Raw genomic sequence first — 26,026 nt, forward strand, 5'->3', positions numbered from 1 at the left:
AAACAAACAAAATGACTTGAATTGCTATTCAGTTGCTGTGTCAGCAGATGGAATTTGGCCCCATCCAATAGCATATAATGGGAATCAATGATTCAGATTGATGTTGTACAGACATATTTAATGTGCTGCCCAAAGCTAAGGTCTAAGTGACAACATAGCAATATCACATTTCTGTTAACACAGAAAATGAGGATAACGCTAAAATGTTGAATATAGAGATGCGCTATTTGGAAAAGGAGACGTCGCTGTCATGTTTTTTCCTCCTCAGTAATTTAGTCATTTGGATTTATCCAACAAATCATTTTGGATGTTTTTAGCCAGTGATTCACCATGTCCACTTGTGACTATGGGTTACCAGTTTTTTTTTTTTTAAGGGATAGTTCACTCAAACGCATCCACATTTTTTTCCTATGTACTGAAAGTGCTTGGTCTTAATCTTGACTGTGGAAATGAAAATAAAAATGGTATTGTATTAACAATGGACTAATGAACAAAATACTAAAATGTACTTTTTGAGTGAACATTAGTTATTCCAAAACCTGTCGTTGAATGGCACATTAAAACCCTCATGAGACAAACGCCATCTCATTCATGTCAGGTAGTTATATGCCTTGTTATAATATTGACCTGGTACTAAGAGCCTGTAACACAACCCTTTTATCAACCTGTTCCATGAACCGGTTTTGATTTGCCTTGAAGTTCAGTTGTCGCCTTTAGTCATTTGTGTTATTTCAATCACACCAGCTGGTCGTTGATTGCATCCATCAATGCCACACTTGCCTGCGCTTTCTAAGGACCAAATCTTTCCAAAGGAAAGCTTTTAGCAGAATCCTGAATCTTTTACTTCGCATCCTGGTGTTTTTTCATTAGGCCAATGACACTGAGGTGCCCTGGGTGACTTGTGGTGTGTAGCAGAGCTGAGCTGTGGTATGTTTTTTTTGTGGGGGGTGAGTAGCAGAGGGGGAGAGGGAGGCTGCAGCAGTCATGCCTCTCTTCCTATCACATGCACAGATTGCAGAGCAGTACTCCATTGCAGATGGTATAATGAGAATGCTGTCTTGCCCACGACAGGCAGGCTCACGGCAGGCAGGCCCACACGCATTAATAGTCCAGACTGTCAGCCAATGAGAGAACATGCCCTTTATGTAGGTCACTTCAGTGTTTCCCTAACATTGTATAGGTGAGTCTCCCTACCGCCGCCTAAAAATTTGGATATGGATTCAGTTGAAAAATTGGGTTAACCCCCTAGAGTCGATGTCCGCCCCCCCATGGAAATCTAATTAGCGTTGGAAAAAAATCCCCATCAAAATCTGTCTGTTTAAGCTAGAGATATTCTGGCATGGGCTGCGTCTCAATCCACCACATCCGCCAATGGCAGCCTTCCACATCTGCGGTGGAAGGTGGCCGAACTACAGCAGTGTTTGTCAGACCGTGAGACATCCCGAAAATCGGTCTTCTCACAAACGTCTGTAGCGTCCGAACAGTTTGGGCTACACACTAATATGACCCCTCTATGGAAAGGTGAGACTCTCACAAATGCATATATGTCGGTTGTTTTGCTCTAATAAAAAATGAATGCAAGTATATATGGAAGTAGTTTAGTGCCAAAACAAATTGGTTAAATATGGGTAAATAAAAAATATATATATAATTTCCTGATCTTTCTTATCTCTCAGATATAGGACTGACACCGAACAAACTTCCTTTTGATTGATTTCTTTGACTGTTTTTCCATGTATGAATCTGTTATTCAATATGTTTCTTTGTGCTATTAGCATTAAGGCCAAATGCAATTTTTCATCAAATATTTATGCCTAAAGGGATCCTAAAATTAAATCAAATAGCTAAATGATCCTTGGTATGATGATCTTAAAACAATTCCATATGTTAGATTAGTAGAACCCCTTTTTTTGCTGTGTGAAGAGCTCTGCCAAAAAGCATTGAAGATAGGTTCTCTGCAGTCTTCATTAATATACTGAACATTTCTGCTTATGCCCTATCCATCAACTGTTGGTGTGTGAGATTCAACCCTCTTAATACTTACAAAGATGTACCCAAGATGCTGTAATTTTATTTATACAATTGTTGTAGGGGAAACACTGAGTTGGGGCTATATAATGATGCTTCTATCACTGCCTAATATAATGCGCCCCTTCCCGAAAATCTTGAAAGACATTTACACAGAGGAATGTTCTACCACTGTACACTTTGATGTTTTGGGAAGGTATTTCTCTCATAATTGATGGCATTCTTTGATCATCTCTGTAGCGCTGAAGGAATAGAACTGAACAATTGAACAAAGCCTTCCTTCTGTTTACGAGGTTGTACGTGAAGCACAGGTTTTGAAGACGGCAACATGTGTATATGGATGACATGTCATTGTTTAGCTACGATTAACTTCTTTCCTGCAATGCACCATCAAATTATGTTATTTTACAGAAGTCCCACTTGAAAACATCTGGGCCGTATTCACAAAGTGTTGCAGAGTAGGAGGCATTGCTGATCTGGGATCAGTTTTGCCTTTTAGATCATAATGAATAAGGACATGGAGGACCTGATCCTAGATCAGCACACCTACTCCGAGACACTAAATACGTGCCCCGATCACCCCTGTCCATTCACTATTATCTAAAAGGAAAAATCTGATCCTAGATTATCATTCCTACTCTGAGACCTTTATGAATCCTGGCTCTATTTTTGTGTGTGTGTGTATATATATCAAAATGTCCTTCAATTGTGTTGTATGTCTGCTAGCCTTTAGATATAGTTGTAATTTAAATGGGATGGAGAGAGGCCTGATTTACAGTAGGGTGTCTGATTTACAGTAGGGTGTCTATCTACGGATAAGCCTGGTCAGCTTGCTGAGAGAAAGCAGCTGTGTTTTTTACTGGGCTGTGATGCTCCCCTTATTGTTGTCATTCTGCTGCCACCCTCCCTCAAGGTGTGTGTTCATTTGTGTCTGTGTCAAGGGCATGTGCCATCACTCTCCCTCTCTACTTTCCTCTGTGATTATACAATGTGCAGGGGATGAATTCAAGGCCTCTGCGAGCGGGGTGATACTAAGCAAGGTCTCTTTCAGTGGAGACCTGTGCTCAGACATACCATTGCCAATGTAATTAGCTGGAAATTTCACAAAATGGGCTGCGGTGCTAGCTAGTGTTGGCACACTGTATGTGGACAGATCGCATGAGTTTAAAGCCTACCCTTAATGATGAGCCTGATGTGCTGCTCACAATGGTCTATGTGTCTTGTTATGTAAGCCATGTGTTCTATTTCCCCTCCCCCATCACTCATATGTAGCGTGGTGGTTTGCGGCTGTATCAAAGAAGGTTCACTGCTACACTATCGCAAGGCTAACAGTGTTAGATTACAAATGTACTGTATAACATGGTTGATTGCCGCAGCAAAGAAGGTCCTCTGATATGCTATAGCTAGGCTAACAGTGCGGGCTAGGCTAATGCTAACCTATTACATGTGCATGACCAGAGTCACATGTCTTCGGTGCTTAAAGGGATACTTTGGGATTTTGGCAATGATGCCCTTTATCTACTTCCCCAGAGTCAAATGAACTGTGAATATTGTTTGTATGTCTCTGTCATATATGAAGAAAGTTAGGGGTAGTTTTGCGAGCCAATAATAACTAGCGTTACCCACAGACTTCCAGTCATTGCGTTATCTACGAGCATGTTAGCAATATCCCTATCAAGATGCACTATGCAGAAATCGCTCCACCATTTCTTGGTTGCAAAAATTCTAAAAGTTCACCTAATTTCAGTTTTTGTGACAAAACAAACAAGTATAGTGTAGAGAATCATTGTTCCATCTAAACCGCTGTTAAATATATTTTCAGCTGTTTTGAAGCTGGTGTACAAAACAAAGTAAAATATCCGAAAACAAAATTTAAAAACGGGAAGCATAGAAATGGTGCACATGGAACAGATCTACCGCTTCTTAGACTTGCTTTCAATGAGCAAAAACTGTTTTTTTACATAAGTTTTACAAATTTATTAAAAATGGAAACCGATATCTTATTTACATTAGTATTCAAACCCTTTGCTATGAGACTCAAAATTGAGCTCAGATGCATCCTGTTTCCATTGATCATCCTTGAGATGTTTCTACAACTTGATTGGAGTCCACCTGTGGTAAATTCAATTGATTCAACATGATTTGGAAAGGCACACACCTGTCTATATAAGGTCCCACAATTGACGGTGCATGTCAGATCAAAAACAAAGCCATGAGGTCGAAGGAATTGTCCGTAGCGCTCCGAGACAGGATTGAGTCTAGGCACAGATTTGGGGAAGGATACCTAAATATTTCAGCATTGAAGGTCCCCAAGAACACAGTGGCCTCCATCATTCTTAAATGGAAGAAGTTCTGAACCACCAAGACTCTTCCTAGAGCTGGCCACCTGGCCAAACTGAGCAATCGTGGGAGAAGGGCCTTGGTGAGCAAGAACCTGATGGTCACTCAGAGCTCTAGAGTTCAACCATCTCGGTTGTCCTTCTGGAAAGTTCTCCCATCTTTGCAGCACACCACCAATCTGGCCTTTATGGTAGAGTGGCCAGACGGAGGCCACTCCTCAGTAAAACGCACATGACAGCCCGCTTGGAGTTTGCCAAAAGGCACCTAAAGACTCTCAGACCATGAGAAACAAGATTGAACTCTTTGACCTGAATGCCAAGCGTCATGTTACTTAGACCGCTGTGCCACTCGGAAGCCTAAGGCACTGCATCTCAGTGCTAGAGGCATCACTACAGACCCTGGTTCGATTCTAGGCTGTATCACAACCAGCCGTGATTGGAAGAGCAGCGCACAATTTGCCCAGTGTCGTTCGGGTTTGGTCGGGGTAGGCTGTCATTGTAAATACGAATTTGTTCTTAGCTAGCTTTTTTTTTTTATGGTGGTGGCCGCATCATGTTGTGGGGATGTTTTTCAGCGGCAGGGACTGGGAGACTCGTCAGGATCGAGGAAAAGATGAACTGAGCAAAGTACAGAGAGATCCTTGATGAAAACCTGCTCCATAGTACTCAGGACCTCAGACTGGGGTGAAGGTTCACCTTCCAACAGGAGAACGACCCTAAGCACACAGCCAAGACAACGCAGGAATGGCTTCGGGACAAGTCTCAATGTCCTTGAGTGGCCCAGCCAGAGCCCGGACTTGAACCCGATCGAGCATCTCTGGAAAGACCTGAACATAGCTGTACAGCGACGCTCCCCATCCATCCTGACCAAGTTTAAGAGGATCTGCAGAGAAGTTTGGGAGAAACTCCCCAAATACAGGTGTGCCAAGCTTGTAGCCTCATACTCAAGAAGACTCGATGCTGTAATCCCTGCCAAAGGTGCTTCAACAAAGTACTGAGTAAAGGGTCTGAATACTTATGCAAATACATTTGCAAAAATAAATCTAAATCTGTTTTTGCTTTGTCATTATGGGGTTGTGTGTGTGTGTAGATTGAGGGGGGAAATAATTTAATACATTTTTAGAATAAGGCTGTAACGTAACAAAATGTTGAAAAAGTAAAGCCTGTGTCCATAGACATACCAGCTCTACTGCTCCTAACCTGTTGACACAAGTTGTTCTGCCTCCAATGCTAGCATCAGTAATTCTACATTTGTTAGCATAGCTAACATGGCCACTGACAGTTGTGAATCTGATGCAGCCGAAGAGCTACTACCCCCCCCCCCCCCCCCCCCCCCCCCTTACCCGGGAAAGCACCGAACAACAGACAGGGAAGAGGCGCAAATATGAGAACTACATTGATTTGAGGTTCACTTATATTGGGAGTAGTGCCTTTCCTCAGCCACAGTGTGTTATATGTGCAAAAATGCTATCTCACAACTCGATGAAACCTTCACTCTTGTGCAGACGTTTAGAAACAAAACATGCCAATTAAAAAAAAATGCCAGTTTTTTTGAGCAAGAATAACGACTACTTTCAAGTAGTAAGACATGTATAAAAGCCACAGATACCATTTAATAAGAAGGGACTAGAAGCGTCTTATATGGTGAGCTACCGAGTGGCTAGGACAGGCAAGCCCCATACTATTGTGGAGGACTTAATTCTTCCTGCTGCCGTGGATATGGCTGTGACAATGCTGGGGGGAAAAGGCCACCAAAAAACTATACAGACAATGCCTTCATCAAACAACACTGTTTCATGACGCATCAGTGACATGGCAGGAGATGTCTTGAAACAATTACTGCTTCGCATACAAGCCAGTGAATTATATGCGTTACAGCTGGATGAGTCAGACGTGGTGGTCCTGGCACAGCTCCTGGTATATGTCCGTTACGTTTATGGGGGGTCAATTAAGGAAGACATCCTCTTCTGCAAACCACTGGAAACCAGGACAACATGAGAGGATATTTTTCAAGGACTGGACAGCTTTGTGACATCAAATGTAAGTCGCTCTGGATAAGAGCGTCTGCTAAATGACTTAAATGTAAATGTAAATGGACTTTGGTGGTCAAGATGTGTTGGTATCTGTACTGATGGCGCAAATGTTATGACAGGGAGACATAGTGGAGTGGTAACGCGTGTGCAAGCAGTTGCACTTGGGTATCCACCGAGAGGCTCTTCCTGCCAAGGGAATGCCTGACAGCTTGAAAGATGTTTTGGACACTACAGTAAAGATGGTTAACTTTGTTAAAGCAAGGCCCCTGAACTCTTGTGTATTTTCTACATTATGCAATGATATGGGCAGCGACCATGTAATGCTTTTACAACATACAGAAGTGCGCTGGTTATCAAGGGGCAAAGTATTGACACGTTTTTTTTTTTGAATTGAGAGGAGCTTAAAGTTCTCTTTTTACTGACCTTAATTTTCACTTGTCTGACCGCTTGCATGATGACGAGTTTCTCACACGACTGGCGATCTGGGTGATGTTTTTTCTCGCCTGAATGATCTGAATCTAGGATTACAGGGACTCTCGGCAACTATATTCAATGTGTGGGACAAACTTGAGGCTATGATTAAGAAGTTGGAGCTCTTTTCTGTCTGCATTAACAAGGACAACACACAGGTCTTTCCATCATAGTATGATTTTTTTTTTTTTGTGTGCAATGAACTCAAGCAGACGGACAATGTCAAATGTGATATAGCGGAGCACCTGAGTGAGATGGGTGCACAATTATGCAGGTACTTTCCAGAAACAGACTACACAAACTGTATTTGTTATCCCTTTCATGCCCTGCCTCCAGTCCACCTACCGATATCTGAACAAGAGAGCCTCATCGAAATTGCAACAATTTTTAAAAAATTAATCAGAAGCCCCTGCCGGATTTCTGCATAGGGCTGCGCTCAGAGTATCCTGCCTTGGCAAAACGCACTGTTAAGACACTGATGCCCTTTGCATCCACGTACCTATGTGAGAGTGGATTCTCGGCCCTCACTAGCATGAAAACTAAAATGGAAAATTATTTAAGACAGACTCTCTCCAATACAACCCAACATTGCAGAGTTATGTGCATCCTTTCAAGCACACCCTTCTCATTAACTTGTGGTGAGTTATTCACAATTTTTGATGAACAAATAAGGTTTTATATGTAAGATTGCTAAGTAAAGAGCAAAATTATTGATTATTATTATTTGTGCCTTGGTCCTATAAGAGCTCTTTGTCACTTCCCACAAGCCGGGTTGTGACAAACTCTCCCTCATTCTTATGTTTAATAAATGTATCCTATAGTGTGTGTGTGTGGCAGGCTTACAATGATGGCAAAAAACAACATTTGAGAGTGCGCCGACCCTGGTGCTGGAGGGGCTACGCAGCTGGAGGTTGAATGTTTGAAGGTGTACGGAACTATAAAAAGTTTGGGAACCACTGCACCACACAATACGCAACGCAAGAATGGCAGTTGGCTATGCGAAATGATGATCTTGCGTACAAGGTACACGAGAATGCGAAGAGGCTATACTTCCGGCGCTGACAGAGATGGCCGTCTCGCTTTGCGTTCCTAGGAAACTGCAGTATTTCGTTTTTTTACGTGTTATTTCTTACATTGGTACCCCAGGTAATCTTAAGTTTTTATTAGATACAGTCGGGAGGAACTACTGGATATAAGAGTAACGTCAACTCGCCATCATTACGACCAGGAATACGACTTTCCCGAAGCGGTTCCTCTGTTTTGCCCACCACCCAGGACAATGGATCGGATCCCTGCCGGCGAACCAAAACAACGTCGCCGTAAAAGGGGCAGACGAAGCGGTATTCTGGTCAGGCTCCGGAGACGGGCACATCGCGCACCGCTCCAGAGCATACTACTCGCCAATGCCCAGTCTCTTGACAACAAGGTTGATGAAATCCGAGCAAGGGTAGCATTCCAGAGAGACATAAGAGACTGTAACGTTCTTTGCTTCACGGAAGCATGGCTCACTCGAGACACGCTATCAGAGTCGGTACAGCCAGCTGGTTTCTTCACGCATCGCGCCGACAGAAACGAGCATCTTTCTGGTAAGAAGAGGTGCGGGGGGGTATGCCTTATGATTAACGAGACGTGGTGTGATAACAACATCATACTGGAAATCAAGTCCTTCTGTTCACCTGACTTAGAATTCCTCACAATCAAATGTCGACCGCATTATCTATTAAAATAATTCTCTTCGATTATAATCATAGCCGCATATATTCCCCCCCCCCCCCCAAGCAGACACATCGACAGTCCTGAACAAACTTTATTTGACTATGTAAACTGGAAACCACATATCCTGAGGCTGCATATGTTGTAGCTGGGGATTTTAACAAGGCTAATCTGAAAACAAGACTCCCTTCTATCAGCATATCGATTGTGCTACCAGGGCTGGTAAAACCCTAGATCATTGTTATTCTAACTTCCGCGACACATATAAGGCCCTCCCCCGCCCTCCTTTTGGAAAAGCTGACCACGACTCCATTTTGTTGCTCCCAGCCCATAGACAGAGACTAAAACGGGAAGCTCTCGCGCTCAGGTCTGTTCAACGCTGGTCTGACCAATCTTATTCCACGCTTCAAGATTGCTTCGATCACGTGGATTGGGATATGTTCCGCACTGCGTCAAACAACAACATTGACGAATACGCTGATTCGGTGAGCGAGTTTATTAGCAAGTGCATCGGCGATGTCGTACCCACAGCAACTATTAAAACATTCCCAAACCAGAAACTGTGGATTGATGGCAGCATTCGCGCGAAACTGCTTTTAACCAGGGCAAGGTAACCGGAAACATGACCGAATACACAGTGTAGCTATGCCCTCCGCAAGGCAATCAAACAAGCTAAGCGTCAGTATAGAGACAAAGTAGAGTCGCAATTCAACGGCTCAGACACGAGGTATGTGGCAGGGTCTACAGTCAATCACGGATTACAAAAAGAAAACCAGCCCCATCGTGAACCAGGATGTCTTGCTCCTAGACAGACTAAACAACTTCTTTGCTCTCTTTGAGGACAATACAGTGCCACTGACACGGCCCGCTACCAAAACCGATGGACTCTCCTTCACTGCAGCCGACATGAGTAAAACATTTAAACGTGTTAACCCTCGCAGGGCTGCAGGCCCAGACGGCATCCCCAGCCGCGTGCGTCCTCAGAGCATGCGCAGACCAGCTGGCTGGTGTGTTTACGGACATATTCAATCAATCCTTATCCCAGTCTGCTGTTCCCACATGCTTCAAGAGGGCCACCATTGTTCCTGTTCCCAAGAAAGCTAAGGTAACTGAGCTAAACGACTACCGCCCCATAGCACTCACTTCCGTCATCATGAAGTGCTTTGAGAGACTAGTCAAGGACCATAGCACCTCCACCCTACCTGACACCTTAGACCCACTCCAATTTGCTTACCGCCTCAATATGTCCACAGACGACACAATCGCAACCACACTGCACACTGCCCTAACCCAGCTGGACAAGAGAAATACCTATGTGAGAATGATGTTCATCGACTACAGCTCAGCATTTAAGACCATAGTACCCTCCAAACTCGTCATCAAGCTCAAGACCCTGGGTCTCGACCCCGCCCTGTGCAACTGGGTACTGAACTTCCTGACGGGCCGCCCCCAGGTGGTGAGGGTAGGTAACAACATCTCCACCCCGCTGATCCTCAACACTGGGGCCCCACAAGGGTGCGTTCTCAGCCCTCTCCTGTACTCCCTGTTCACCCACGACTGCGTGGCCATGCACGCCTCCAACTCAATCATCAAGTTTGCAGACGACACTACAGTGGTAGGCTTGATTACCAACAACGATGAGACGGCCTACAGGGAGGAGGTGAGGGCCCTCGGAGTGTGGTGTCAGGAAAATAACCTCACACTCAACGTCAACAAAACAAAGGAGATGATCGTGGACTTCAGGAAACAGCAGAGGGAGCACCCCCCTATCCACATCGACGGGACAGTAGTGGAGAGGGTAGTAAGTTTTAAGTTCCTCGGCGTACACATCACGGACAAACTGAATTGGTCCACCCACACAGACAGCGCCTCTTCAACCTCAGGAGGCTGAAGAAATTCGGCTTGTCACCAAAAGCGCTCACAAACTTCTACAGATGCACAATTGAGAGCATCCTGTCGGGCTGTATCACCGCCTGGTACGGCAACTGCACTGCCTACAACCGCAGGGTTCTCCAGAGGGTGGTGAGGTCAGCACAACGCATCACCGGGGGCAAACTACCTGCCCTCCAGGACACCTACACCACCCGATGTCACAGGAAGGCCATAAAGATCATCAAGGACAACAACCACCCGAGCCACTGCCTGTTCACCCCGCTATCATCCAGAAGGCGAGGTCAGTACAGGTGCATCAAAGCTGGGACCCAGAGACTGAAAAACAGCTTCTATCTCAAGGCCATCAGACTGTTAAACAGCCACCACTAACATTGAGTAGCTGCTGCCAACATACTAACTCAACTCCAGCCACTTTAATAATGGAAAAATTGATGTAAAAAATGTGTCACTAGCCACTTTAAACAATGCCACTTAATATAATGTTTACGTACCCTACATTACTCATCTCATATGTATATACTGTACTCTATACCATCTACTGCATCTTGCCATCTTTATGTAATACAAGTATCACTAGCCACTTTAAACAATGCCACTTAATATAATGTTTACGTACCCTACATTACTCATCTCGTATGCATATACTGTACTCTATACCATCTACTGCATCTTGCCTATGCCGTTCTGTACCATCACTCATTCATATATTTTTATGTACATATTCTTTATCCCTTTACACTTGTGTGTGTATAAGGTAGTTGTTGTGAAATTGTTAGGTTAGATTACTCGTTGGTTATTACTGCATTGTTGGAACTAGAAGCACAAGCATTTCGCTACACTCGAATTAACATCTGCTAACCATGTGTATGTGACAAATAACATTTGATTTGAAGAGTGTGCAAAGCTGTCATCAAGGCAAAGGGTGGCTACTTTGAAGAATCTCAAATATAAAATATATTTTGATTTGTTTAAGACTTTTTTTTTGGCTACTACATGTGATTTTTAAGTTTGATGTTTTAATTCTACAAAAAAAAACTTGAATGAGTAGGTGTTCTAAAACTTGTGTTCTAAAACTTTTGACCGGTAGTGTACGTAATGTATAAATTAGTAAGCATGCCTGAAGTGCCATTGTTAAATGGTAGAATAAAATGATACAATGCATATTTTCTTCAAAGTACACTCCTAATTTGCTTTCAAAATAGAATAGCCAGGTGACACACTCCAGGTGTGTTGTGAGTAAAATACATTATGGGGTGTGTGTGTAGATTTGATGAGGGGGAAAAATAACTATTTAAATCTTTAGAATAAGGCTGTATCGTAACAAAATGTGGAAGAAGTCTAGGGGCCTGAAATGCTTTCCGAATGCATGGAGGCAATTGACCTGATAAGGGTGTGTTACTTATGGGCACGAGCACCTGAGCCATCATGGGTTCTCATTGAAAACCATTATTGGATATTAGACATCCATTCATACTTCTACATGGTGAAGAGGAGAGAGATAATTACTGCAGTGGTATTCATAGTTGGGTTTGAATACAACAGTAAAAAAAAAAGTGTTTTTTGAGTTAATGTATTTATTGGGTCTTTTAACTTTGATAAGAGAAATTAATTGAAGGTAATTTCTAAAATGTCCCCATTTTAATATTTTTGAGTTTGAGTAACGCTGAATCAGATATTATTCTCAGTTTAAACCTTAGAAGTAGAATGTCGAAGGGCATTCCCATTCTAGTCAAGGTTCTTTGATGAGTGTACTGTCAGTGCTGTGGTCTGAGCGGCTTTGTCCTTTCTAGTCATTCTATTTTTATGGTGTAAACATCATAGATACCATCTACGGTGGAAGGTCACAGCATTGGTTCTACCACCATTTCCCTTCCCATGGTCAGCTAAGTGTATGTCCAAGTTGACCTTCCAGAAAACCCTTCAGGCATTGACTGGGCTACACCGTCCATCAGTGATACTCAAAGTGTGATAGCTATTTGCTTACCTTGACGTCAATCAAAACCCACTCCACGTGTATGCATGGGGAAAACTAAGGGTGGTTGATGCAACACAAAGAGACGAAGAGGTGTCAAAATTAAGCCCGGGGTCGAGATTGGCCAAGGGAAGGTCATAATGCTATTGAGCCTTCTGCAGACGAGGACGATTGACCTGATTAGGGCGTGTAATCCTCCAGCTCGCCTGAGGTCGCCAGGTTTGGCAAAGTAATCTCCCTCCTCGCAGGTGCACACACACCCACTCAGGGTGTGACATTCCTTGCCTCACCTCTTCCCATGCACCCTCAGCTGGGCTGAGACCACCGGATGCATCCAGTTTTCAGGGGAAATGGAAAGAGAGCATTTAATGCGACTTCTGCTTTTGGATGGTAACAGTGGAACACTCCATCTTAACCCCTCCACATTTACTGGATTGGTTGAACAGTTCAGAAGACAACCTCCCCCGCCAGTTTTTTTTTCCTTCTTTTTTTTTCATTTCAAGACCCGAAAGAAAGAAAAAGGCCCCTCAGCTGTTTCTTTTACCCCTGATACGTTAGGTTACATACCACGCTATCATTGTTAGGAATGGGCCTGGGATGGGACACAGCCTGACACATTTGAGAGAGGTGGATAAATAGACACACGCGCACACACACTGGAACCTTCTTCCAGCCAGGACAATGGCAATAATAGACGAAGATATACACAAATCAAACCTTTTACTTCATAATTATCAGCTAGATATGTGAATTGTAATAATCTAGCTAGCCAGCTAAAACGAATGTTATGCAAGGTAGATGTCTTCGTGGCTATCTGGCTAGCGAACAGTAGTAGTTAGCCCTATTGACTTATTATGGGCTTGGGATCTACGGTATGTAGGCAGGTTAACATGCCAAAATTAACACTGTGTATTAAGTTAAAATATTTTAGTCAAGCAACACATGAGATGTGAATAGGAAACATTTAATTTTGAAGTCAGTGTATTTTATCAGACTTCAGCTCAAATAATGTCCGCCATTGACATTTTGCGTCATTTTTTACGTGGTTGCGTCATATTCCTTTGCATACTTCCAGTTGAAGCTTGCATCGATGCATGCTTCAAAATATGTACTAACGGAGTACATATTTGAGAAGCGTTATTTCACACAGATGGTGTGTGTTCTTGGTTCATACTGTGCCAAGTCTTGAGCATGGTCCAGCAGCGCATCATGCACAGGGATAGGTCACTCAAACACTTCATCATTCCATCATCAGTTTTTGCTCTTGACGGCTGACATGCAAAAAAAGAAAGTGATTGTATCAACAGTGATAGTGAACTAGTCTATCTCTTTAAGGTATACACATTCACTATATTATTTTGATGATAATGACATGATTTCTGTGCTATTTGAGTTCTGAAGTGAGTTCCAGAGTGTGGTTTGTGTTTTGGTGTAAATCTTTTATTTTATTTTTTTGTCCATGATGTCAGCCATGATGTTTTTCTCCCTGCCTTTTAACCATTGCTGCTCCAGTTTCTGGGAAATCCTTCCTCGCAGACGTTGAGTGAGCAGAAGGAATGCATCATGTCTGCCTAGCAACCAGACCTGCCTGTCTGGATCAATAACACATCTTGTGATGGCTGTAGGAAGCCATTACACAGTCTCTGTTAACCCTTTGTTGATCTGAGATACCATAACACACACATACACACTCTTCCTGGATCTCATTCAGGCATTAAATATCAGTGTTTTTATTTTTGATCATTAGGATATATCTAAGAAGCGTTGCCAAGAAATGAACCTTCATAGAGAATCTTTGCTACTTCGCTGTTAGCACTGAATGCTGCTATATTAACAACTGTTTGGAAAGTAAAAGTGCAAGTGAGAAGAGCATGGCAGCATGCCTACCATAAATAACTGCTTGTACACTTGCTCCCCAGGCAGAGGTCAGAAAGGTTGAGATGATAAACAACTGCTCTCAGTACATTGCTGTTTTAGCTTTCTAGCTGACCTGGCTTGACTTGTCGTGGTATTGCAACTTATAAGTTGTGGTGTTTTTCCCCCAACCACGTATCATGTTTAGTTTCGACGGATATGAGTTTGAATATGCAGGCTATTGCCTAATCCCAAATGAACCCCTATCCCCAACGCACTATGCACTTGTGGAGATCCTAGAGGATTGTTTTGGTGTAAGCAGCTACTGTATCCACACTACAAAATCTTTAACTTGTAGTGATGAGGAAACCCGGTTGGAGGACTGTCAAAAATAACTAGAATGCTAGAGTGCTAGCTAAAATATGATACAAGTACCACCTAGACAAGGGACAGGCAACTTTTGATGGGGGTGGGGGCCACAAAAAAAGTCTGAATTCAACATGAGGTGCCACAGTGGCTCGCGTGTCTGCGTACCCACATCCATACCCACATGCAGCCAGAGCCAGCCCTAACCTAAGTGAATTGCCCCTTAGGGCCGTCTCTGACTGCATGCGAGTATGGATGCCGATATTGTAGTCGTGTGCCTGAGGCTGCGGCATTACAGCTAGACCAGCCAGGCCACGGAATATTGTATCTTATTGGCATAGCTTACACCCCAATGATTATTTTTTTTACTTAGGCTTGCATATTTCTCACCTTTTTTTAGACAATTATATTTTCCAATATCTAAGTTGTGTTTGCTTGCTATCAGTTCCCTCCTGTAATTGAGTCAAGTGTGTGTGTGTGAGAGAGATAGAAGGCTGTGTTCCTTCTTGCAGAAGATGATGGATGTGAGGAAAGGAGCTAGAGTGGTAGTGGGGGAAGGGTTATCCAGCCATAGTAGCAGCAACAGAGACAGTGAAAGTCGTGCATGAGCACAGAGCACCAATCACGTGCAGGAGAGCGTGAGGCAGCATCACACAGGCGCCCAGACAGAAATTATGGGATTTGTGTTAGCACTGCAGGATTTGAAATGCGAGAGGCACACACACTGTCGCGCTGAAGAGGAAAAGAACGAGTCGAAGAACGAGAGCAGAGCAAAAAGATTATATTCACTTTGTCCCCGCCGACTCGACCCCTAGAGGTTGTTGATTGTTTTTGTCTGCGACCGGCACGTCTCCCGCCCCTCGCCGATTCGGTGGTGAAAGACTGATGTTGATTGGACACCGCTCCTAGATGGAAGCGTTCTTATTGGCTGTCAGCCACCTGATAAAGCAAAGCCACAATCCATTAGCTTTATTAATATGACTGGAGAGAAAGGCCAAAGTCCATAATCAGATGATGGGTGAGCTCTGAAGATTACCTCACAGCCCAAATTCCTCCCATTTTGAATTGTAGGTGCAGTTTGAGTTAGGAACGGAATGAGGAAAGTGGACTGATGTCCTTACCCTTGTAGGCATGTGTAATGTGACTATAATAAGAAGTGCATGGCTAGGGATGCGCTGGTCCAAAACAGAATTGGATATGAATTTGCATCATAGTTTTAGGGGGCTGCAGTGAAGGAGAACCCGGACACACACATATTCAAAGTGAAGCTCTCTTGAGAGGAAGTATCCCTTGTAACGAATGGATATACAGTACACTCTTAGAAAAACGGTGCTGGGCCTCCCGAGTGGCGCAGTGGTCTAAGGCACAGCATCACAGTGCTAGCTGTGCCACTAGAGATCATGGTTCGAGTCAAGGCTCTGTCGCAGCCGGCCGCGACCGGGAGACCCATTGGCCCAGCGTTGTCCGGGTTAGGGGTGGGTTTGGCCGACTGGGATGTCCTTGTCCCATCGTGCACTTGCGACTCTTGTGGCGGGCCGGGCACAATGCACGCTGACATGGTCGCCAGGTACACAGTGTTTCCTCCGACACATTGGTGCAGCTGGCTTCCGGGTTAAGCGGGCATTGTGTCAAGAAGCAGTGCGGCTTGGCTGAGTTGCGTTTCGGAGGGCGCACGGCTCTCGACATTAGCCTCTCCCGAGTCCCATCACTGCAACTCCTGTATGGACAAGACTGTAACTACCAATTGGATACCATGAAATTGGGGAGAAAAAGTGGTAAAAAAAAATACAATAAAAAGGTGCTGTCTTGAACCTAAAAGGGTAATTCAGCTGTCTCTACAGGAGAACCCTTTTTGGTTAAAAAAAGGTTTCTACTGGCCTCCCGAGTGGCGCAGCATTCTAAGGTACTGCATCGCACTGTTGCGTCGTCACTACAGCCTAGGGTTTGATCCCAGGCTGTGTCACAACCGGCTGTGACCAGGAGTCCCATAGGGCAGCGCACAATTGGCCCAGCGTTGTCCGGGTTAGGGGAGGGTTTGGCCGGGGGGGGCTTTACTTAATCATCACGCTCTAGAGACTCCTTGTGGTGGGCTAGGCAATTACAGGCTGACCTCGTTCGTCAGTTGAACAGTGTTTCCTCCTACACATTGGTGCAGCTGGCTTACGGGTTTAGCGAGCAGGTGTAAAGAAGTGCCACTTGTTTCGGAGGACGCATGACTCACCATTCCCGAGCCTGTTGGAGTTGCAGCGACGAGACGATTGTAATCACGAAATTGGGGAGATTTTTTTTTTTTTTTTTACACGTTTCTAAGAGTTTGTCTGCTTTGAAGAATGTAAAAAATTGGTGAAGTGACAACTATGTGTCTAGCCAGCATGCAGGTATATAAAGTCAACTGCTCTATGGAGAAAAATATATTTTACCATTGAATCCTTCAAATTATTCATATTCAGAAATATGATATTCAATTCTTTGGATTAATGCTGATCCAATGTTCACTTTATTTAATGAGAGGATTTTTTTTTGAATAATGTCTCTGACTAAAAGTTTCACCCAAGCCCACATCCATCTTCCCACCCCGATGATGCAATCAACTGCCTTCATTTTGCTGGACCCCAGGAAGAGTAGCTGCTGCTCTGGCAGCAGCTAATGGGGATCCATAATAAATAAAAATCAACAGCAGTTAAAAGCAGATAATGGTGCATTTGTTTTGAGGTTGAGTCGCTCTGACTTGTGAGATGTTGGTAAAATTGCTCAACTTTCCCACATTCTCAGCTGAATGTGTTTTTGTCTGAGTTCAGACCAGCACTACAGTTCTCTTTGCAGACCTTGTTTCCCTTGTTTCTTTCCCTCCCACAGACTAAGAACAGAATGCAGAGACTAGTGGGTGAGCTTTGTAGTCCAGGCACGGGCTGCCCGGTTGTGGGGACCATGCATATTTTGTATTATTCATGAGATTGGGGAGAGAGTCATGAGGAAGTGTTGTTTTTGAATTCTTAATTAATAAATGGAATATCTTCCACCTCCCTCCGGTTCTCTTCTCTCCCTGGAACCTCTGCCTTTAAAAAAAAACCTCTGCTAATACCCTCCGGCTAATTGAGATCACACATGCACACAATGCGTGCGTGCAGTTTGTCATTTCCATTGAACACAGAGAGGATTCTGGGAAAAAATGTAGTCATCTGACATTAACCTTTACCATCAACCCGTTTATTTTCCCTGCAATTATAGAAACTGAAACTACTGTAGCTTCCCTGTAAAACGTTGTATGCATTATCGAAGCCTTTGCAAAGTGTTGTGATTATGAAGCTTACATAAAGCAAGTCACTTTAGAGTCCGCCTTTTCTCAGAAGAGCTGAAGAAATTCAGGTCACTCCTCTGTAAAATGGGTGCATGATGTCAGGAACCATGTACCACACTGGCGCTGCTGCCCACAGTGATGTATTGTGGGTGGAGTGTATGATGACTAACTAACCGAAAGCTGTGCAGAGTATAGGGAAAACTAGTATATCTGGGGAAGACATGTTTTCACAAAGACCAATAAACAAGTGAGATTGGTTGTGTACATTGAAAAACTGAACCCCAAGTTATATTTATCCAATACCAGAATTACAATTATTTATCTCCATCCTTTTATCGTTCATAATGGCATTGTGATTACTGTGCTGGAATGTCTAAGACATTCCCATAGCTCCAAGGCAAGATATGTATGGTCATTTTAGAGATGACTACAGGAATATGAAGAAGTCAAATTACTTCCTGATGTGGTAAAAAGAAATCTGCCAAAAAGTCAGCCAAACTAAGCAGACAGTCACCCTGTCATGTTCCCACCACCATAAATGTGAAGAGTACAATTTACCGCAAACCCTATATGCCCATTGGCCCGCATTCAAATTAATTTCAGGAATTGAGCGTATGCCTTTATCTTGGGCAGCATTGAAGGACAGTTTAACCTGTATCAGCTGGAATTCTTTCCAGGACAAGGAGCTAATTTTAAAGTGGTATTAGCTTTAGTCGAGGTACAGTGTGTCTTGGTGAGTGAACAACACCTCTCTCCTGGAATATCCAGTTTAGTTTTTAGGTACAGCTTGTGAGAACTCCTTGAATCCATTTAATTCAACAAATATTTGGCATCTTTTTTGTTTTCTTTACTGAATTTTTCAATGTTAATGTTTTTGACAATATGGCTTAAATAGTACCCGCAAAACACCAGTCTCAATGTCAACAGTGAAGAGGCGACTCCGGGATGCTGGCCTTCTAGGCAGAGTTGCAAAGATTAAGCCATATCTCACTGGCCAATAAAAAGAAAAGATTAAGATGGGCAAAAGAACACAGACACTGGACAGAGGAACTCTGCCTAGAAGGTCAGCATCCCGGAATCACCTCTTCATTGTTGACGTTGACACTGGTGTTTTGCGGGTACTATTTAATGAAGCTACCAGTTAAGGACTTGTGAGGCGTCTGTTTCTCAAACTAGACACTCTAATGTACTTGTCCTCTTGCTCAGTTGTGCACCGGGGGCTCCCACTCTTTCTATTCTGGTTAGAGACAGTTTGCGCTGTTCTGTGAAGGAGTAGTACACAGCGTTGTATGAGATCTTCAGTTTCTTGGCAATTTCTCGCATGGAATAGCCTTCATTTCTCAGAACAAGAATAGACTGACGAGTTTCAGAAGAAAGTTCTTTGTTTCTGGCCATTTTTAGCCTGTAATCGAACCCACAAACTCTGATGCTCCAGATACTCAACCAGTCTAAAGAAGGCCAGTTTTATTGCTGCTTTAATCAGTTTTCAGCTGTGCTAACATAATTGCAAAAGGGTTTTCTAATGATCAATTAGCCTTTTAAAATGATCAACTTGGATTAGCTAACACAATGTGCCATTGGAACACAGGCGTGATGGTTGCTGATAATGGCCTTCTGTATGCCTATGTAGAAAAAATATATAAAAAATAAAATATATTATCTGCCGTTTCCAGCTATAAAATTAATTTACAAGATGAACAATGTCTACACTTTATTTCTGATCAATTTGATGTTATTTTAATGGACTTTTTTTGTTGCTTTTCTTTAAATAAACAAGGACATTTCTAAGTGACCCCAAACTTTTGAACGGTAGTGTATATCCATTAATTCTTGAAGAATATAACTTAAATGCCTCATGAGTTTAGTTCAACTGCTACACTCCAAGAGAACCAAAATATAAGCTTGTTTTTCTCCAATGTTTGTAAACATTGTAAATGTAAGCATTGTATAGCCTCATAACATTGTTTTAATCATCATTTTGATGTCATGGATGGTCAGTCCTTGCTTACATAACTATGTCTATTAACCTGAGTGGTTACATATCTCCAGGCCCATCCTTCAGCTTTTTACCAAAACAGAGGCGGGGCACCCGTTCTGTTCTTGTTTCATCTGTGGATTTGCCTTTTAAACAGCTGCGTATTATCAAGATATCAAAGTGTCACCAACTAAAAGGTAAACAATAGGCCTATAGCAAATGCAGCATATGGCATTTGTTTTTCACATGTAAATGGAACTTTTCAGTAGTGCTCAAAGCATGCCATTCCATGAGCGCCGCATTTATTTATCAACTCGAATCAATGAGCCCAATCAGTCCTCCATGACAACAAAATAATAGAGTATTATGCCTTTCTGTGTGACATCTTCAGAGAGTGCTGAGAGAGGGTGAATTGATATAAGGTCAGGTGGGGTTGTCTGTCTAGCTGGAAACCACTGGGAATGAGAGCAGGGCCAGCCTAACCTTCGACAGCTGCTCTAGCCCGAGAGTGCTGTCTATTTATACAGCACCAGATGGCAGCTGGTGCTTCGCATGCCGACAGACTGTCAGTGACAGGAAGGAATGGGGAGATTTCAGCCGCCCAACCTTTCCGACACACTCATCTACACTCCTATAGCCCAAGCACCAAACAGCCTCCCGGCCCACAGACGCATTGCTAGCCTAGCACGCCGAGCGACCTAGTGATATTAGCAGCTTACGCAGGCTCGCTGAAGCCAGGATCACAAAGGCTATAGAGAGGATTCTAGAACTTCAGGCCTGAGAGAAAACATGCAAGGCCAGCAATGTTTCATTCAAAGGTTTTGCATAGTTTTGTGACGAGGGGAAATGTTGGCCCTAACTGCTCAAGTATCTACTCTAGAACAGTGATTACATTGCACAACTTTACAATTAAAATATTAAAGCTGGAATCCTTAAGAGGTACTACATGTAACAATTCAACAATGAACCGTCTCGTTGTCAAATTGACTGGGGCCAGCACATCTCGTTGTCAAGTTGCGTGGTCTGTTGTTGAATTGACAAGCGATTTGCTGGCCTCAGCCAATTTGACAACAAGAGATGGTCATTCTTTTGTTGACCAAGAAGAATGCAATTTTTTGTGGGCCAAATATTTTTTTTGGGGGAAAAATATTGTGAAACACTATCATGCCACTATTACTGTACATATATTAAGGACATTTTCTGAAATTACAATGCAAAAACATTACATATAGCTCCTTTAATTTGTGAAACTGACACGTCCCTTCGGGCTATTACAACAACAAAGTTGGTGCAAACAAACAGTTTTTGCTCACTCGGACATCATTGCACACCTGATAGGATAGCAGAATAGTGGCGTCATTTCCCCTAATGCGGATTTGATCTTTAAAGTTAACCTTAAATTCAACCAGACATTGTGAAGTGAAATACATGAAAACTGCACATCAATTTCTAATCATTGAAAAACATCCATAGTAAGCAAATACACATTTGCAAAGCACATGTCATTTGCACCTTTGCATGACATTATAGAAGATGATAGCTAGGGGATCCTCTGAAAATGTGGGAGATTTCAGCTGTTTTCACAGCTTAGAGAGGAACACAGTCTCATGGAGGACATCCAAAGTGGATATTATTTCCCACGCCTGCAGGTGCACCCCCTCAAGGAGAAGAGGATATTATTTCCCCCTCAGGTCAAGGCTCATTCCAAACACTTCCTGTGTCCTGTGAGGCTGCCCGAGGTCTACAGTAACACCCTTACAGTAATGTCAGGAGAGTCTGGCATCTACCACCCTAAAAATAACATCATTCAAACTATCTTCAAAATGGCTTAAAAATGAAAGTCTACCAACAGTTAAAGCCCTCGTTTTGACCACACACAAATCATAGAAAAAAATGATGAGTGAGATTTTATCATCATTTTAAACATCTGGTTTAGACTGATAGGCTCTCTCATTTAAAGCTTCTTCAGGATTGGTGGGTCCCCTGTGGGACGGTTGAGCTAACATAGGCTAATGCGATTAGCATGAGGTTGTAAGTAACAAGAACATTTCCCAGGACATAGACCTATCTGATATTGACAGAAAGCTTAAATTCTTGTTAATCTAACGGCACTGTTCAACTTACAGTAGCTATTACAGTGAAAGAATACCATGCTATTGTTTGAGAGTGCACAGTTTTGAACATGAAAAGTTATTAATAAACAAAATAGGTACAACATTTTGAACAGTAATGCAATGGTTCATTGGATCAGTCTAAAACTTTGCATATACACTGCTGACATCTAGTGGCCAATATCTAAATAGCACCTGAGCTAGAATAATAGATTATGGCCTTTCTCTGGCATTTCAAAGATGATGGTACAAAAAAAAAAATTCAGTTTGTTTTTTTCTTTAATCTTTTACCAGGTTTAATGTGTTATATTCTCTTACATTCCTTTCACATTTCCACAAACTTCAGTGTTTCCTTTCAAATGGTACCAAGTAAAGGCATATTCTTGCTACAGGCAGTTAGATTTGGGTATGTCACTTTAGGCAAAAAAAATTAAAAAAGTGGCCGATCCTTAAGAGGTTTTAATGAAGCTGCCAGTTGAGGACTTGAGGCGTCTGTTTCTCACTCTAATGTACTTGTCCTCTTGCTCAGTTGTGCACCGAGGCCTCTTTCTATTCTGGTTAGAGCCAGTTTGCGCTGTCTGTGAAGGGATTAGGACACAGCGTTGTATGAGATCTTCAGTTTCTTGGTAATTTCTCGAATGGAATAGCCTTCATTTCTCAGAATAAGAATAGACTGACGAGTTTCAGAAGAAATGTCTTTGTTTTTGCCCATTTTTGAGCCTGTAATCGAACCCACAAATGCTGATGCTCCAGATACTCAACGAGTCCAAAGGGAAGTTTTATTGCTTCTTTAAATCAGCACAACAGTTTTCAGCTGTGCTAACATAATTGCAGAAGGGTTTCTAATGATCAATTAGCCTTTTAAAATTATAAACTTAAAAAGCTAACACAACGTGCCATTGGAACACAGGAGTGATGGTTGCTGATAATGGGCCTCTATACGCCTACGTAGATATTCCATTACAAATCTGCTGTTTCCAGCTACAATAGTCATTTACAACATTAACAATGTCTACACTGTATTTCTGATCAATTTGATGTTATTTTAATGGACAAAAACAATTTTTTATTTTATTTTTTTTTTATATATATAAAGGAGGACATTTCTAAGTGAACCAAACCAAACTTTTGAAAGGTAGTGCATAATTATAAGTCCAAAAATGGACGTAGCATCTATAGATAGACTTAAAGGGGCAATCAAAAGTGTGCTAGTTTGAGCATGTGTCCATTAAATTTTATCGTCATGAATTAGATAGAGCAGTAAAAGCACTATGCACTATGCAGCTGTTGCGAGAGCACATTTTTCATTGGCTGTCCACTGATTTCAAAAAACAATGATTGATAGGCAGCTTAAACTTCTTGAATTTAACCATTTATTGGGTTCAACAACACATTTAGATTTGTGAACAGCCATCCACAACAACCACAATCGGTAAGGCGCAAATAGCTAAATGAGAGAGAAATGTGACTCACATCAATGCGCTATGTAGATATCAATAAGAAGTGATATCTGTATCCCCGTAGACTACACTGCTGTCATCCTTACCTCCAAGCGTTTATTCACGTTGGATAATCTTTGGATGTCGACAGCCGTAGCACCATTGGAAGACATAGCTTGGACTGTAGCCAACAAGTCTATTCCCGCGATCCATCAAACACATTTTGTGTGTCATCATAATGGTCACTGACTTGTGGTCAGACTCGCTCAGATGGAACAAACTTAAACTTGCGCCTTTTTTCAATGTTCATTTGAATGTCATTGACAAAACAGAAGTGTCAATGACCCCCCCCCCAAAACATTCTTTCTGAATTTAAAAGTAAACCTCAAGTTAATCATGTAGTTTTTCAAAAGTATCTGTAGTCTGATTACACTATTTTTGCTGGTAACGGATTACAGTTACCGTTTTTTGGTAAACCCTTACATGTAACATTACTCCTCAGCCACCCTGTCAATTGTCTACTTGTTGTGGTCCAAATATTTTCGAATCCAACTTTTTTACAACCGTCGTAAAGATAATTTGTTTTTCCAGTCTATAAACCGAGTTTACAATAAACCTGCAACTCTTGCAGCCTTTTATGCACAGTTTACATAGACCATGAGGGAGAAATGTGCTGTTGGCTGCAGTCACTCTCAAGCGCCAACAATGCTTCTCCATAGAAAGTTTCCTTTTTATTAAAGTGGCAAAGTAATCATAACGGGGGTACCGTAAGGCTATGTGAAAAGGGTCATTGTCGAGGGGAACCGGCCGCATAAAGGCTTGTCATAACAGATTACCTAATGTGTTGTGCAGGCTCTGTCGTCGACAGCAAGTACTGTATTCACTGCATTGTTCTCATGTCTTCCTGTGTTTTTCTCTCTCCCCTCACTCAGTAAAAGGGAAAGTGATGTGAATGGCATGCAGAGTGGAAATGGAGAATTCTTCAGTGGGGGATTCAATGCCTCCCCCTAGAGTTGCAATAATTACTCTTAAGTATTTCAATAAAAAGTAATGCTATTAACATTTAATAGGATTATACAATGTTGTCGTATTGGGGATGTTTCGGTTCTCCCTTTGCGGCTTATGGTTTGAGCTGAAGTGTATGCGCAAAGAAATTAGATTTTGATGGGACTGCAGATCTCAAGTTAAGGTAAAGTCTTGGCTCCACTGGCAAAATGAAGACGATACAAAACAAAAGGCTATTGTGTCCTTAATCTGTTTGGACCAGACTTTAGTGGTGGTGGTTTTCTTAAAAGAAAGACAATAGCCTACAGGGTTTAAAAGGCTTGGTCCTAGTATGTGCTGTATCCAAGGAGCTAAATCAAATCCCACACATGGCTTGGTCTCTGTTTTAGAGAAGTTGTGAGTCCTGTGTTGTGGCTGCGACACGCTCAGCTGTTTGTGGAGAGCATACGGCCATTGGTCAGACACTAGTTTGAGCCTGTGGAGTTGAGCTGTGTCAAGGGAGAACTCTACCACCTGTGCTAAGGCCCTGTGCGACAAGCAGACCATTGCCAAACCGAGAACAGCACGCTGAGTATGTCGGCGGCGGGCGAGTCAGAATGTGTCCTGTCCTATTCTGTTTCCTCTTTTAAGATGGAGGGATAAGTATCAGTGTTGCTCACCCTCCGTTTTAAAACATAGACTCAGGGCTGTGACTTTTTACTGGGCCAATCATGGATTAACAGAAACCAAACAGTAACACATGTGTGCAGTTGACACATAGTATTGGTTGGTGGATATATTCACTGAAAAGTATTCAGGGATTGAACCGTTACCTTACTCTGTCCATATGCACACAGGCCCCAAGGAAACCATAAAAATTCCTCTGCCCCGTAGAAAGGAACGTATGGTAATTACAGTTCTCCACGGGTTATTATTTCAATGAATATCTGGGTCCTTTTTTAGGCGTTTTGTTCTTAAATATGAATTTATCTAGCGACCTTCGCTCCCTATAACACTGCGAGCACAGTCAGCGGCACATTCACTAGTGGGTATTGATCGAGACCAGTAGAAGCTAGCAGGTCCTTGGAGGGTCATCGGAGAGGCAGACGTGTTCAGCCATTTTAGGCCCTGCCTCGCCTGGCTGGTAGTCTCAGGTGCCTCTCTGTCACCATCTGGGGCTCAAAGACATTTAGAGCCCAATTACTTGTTGAGCATCCTGTCACAAAATGGCTGCCAGCATCACCAAGCTGGTTGTTAGTGTCTCACTCACACTAAATTGTAGCCCCCCCCTGCATCACATCAGGCAACCTATAGGTTCTCTGGAAGAGGAAATAATGAACCCTCCCCCCCCATTGTCTGTCATTGAACCAGGGCACTGAGTTGTGGTTGTGTCCAAAATGGCACCCTATTCCCTATATAGTGCAGTACTGTTGACCTACGGTCCCTGGTCAAAGGTAGTTAACTATATAAAGAATAGGGTGCCTTTTGGGAGGTACCCTGTGAAATGCTTGGCCTCACTCATTCATTGTCACTCCAGCTGTGGTTTGTAT

At 42.8% G+C, this 26,026-nt stretch overlaps 1 protein-coding gene across 4 annotated transcripts in view; it reads left to right on the forward strand.

Annotated features, from left to right (window-relative positions):
* kif1b (kinesin family member 1B) overlaps positions 1 to 26,026 on the forward strand; it is a 116,555-nt gene that overhangs the window by 2,494 nt on the left and 88,035 nt on the right. The window lies entirely within an intron of this gene.

Source organism: Salvelinus namaycush, chromosome 14 (assembly GCF_016432855.1).
Source record: "Salvelinus namaycush isolate Seneca chromosome 14, SaNama_1.0, whole genome shotgun sequence".
In the NCBI taxonomy this organism is placed as follows: domain Eukaryota; kingdom Metazoa; phylum Chordata; class Actinopteri; order Salmoniformes; family Salmonidae; genus Salvelinus; species Salvelinus namaycush.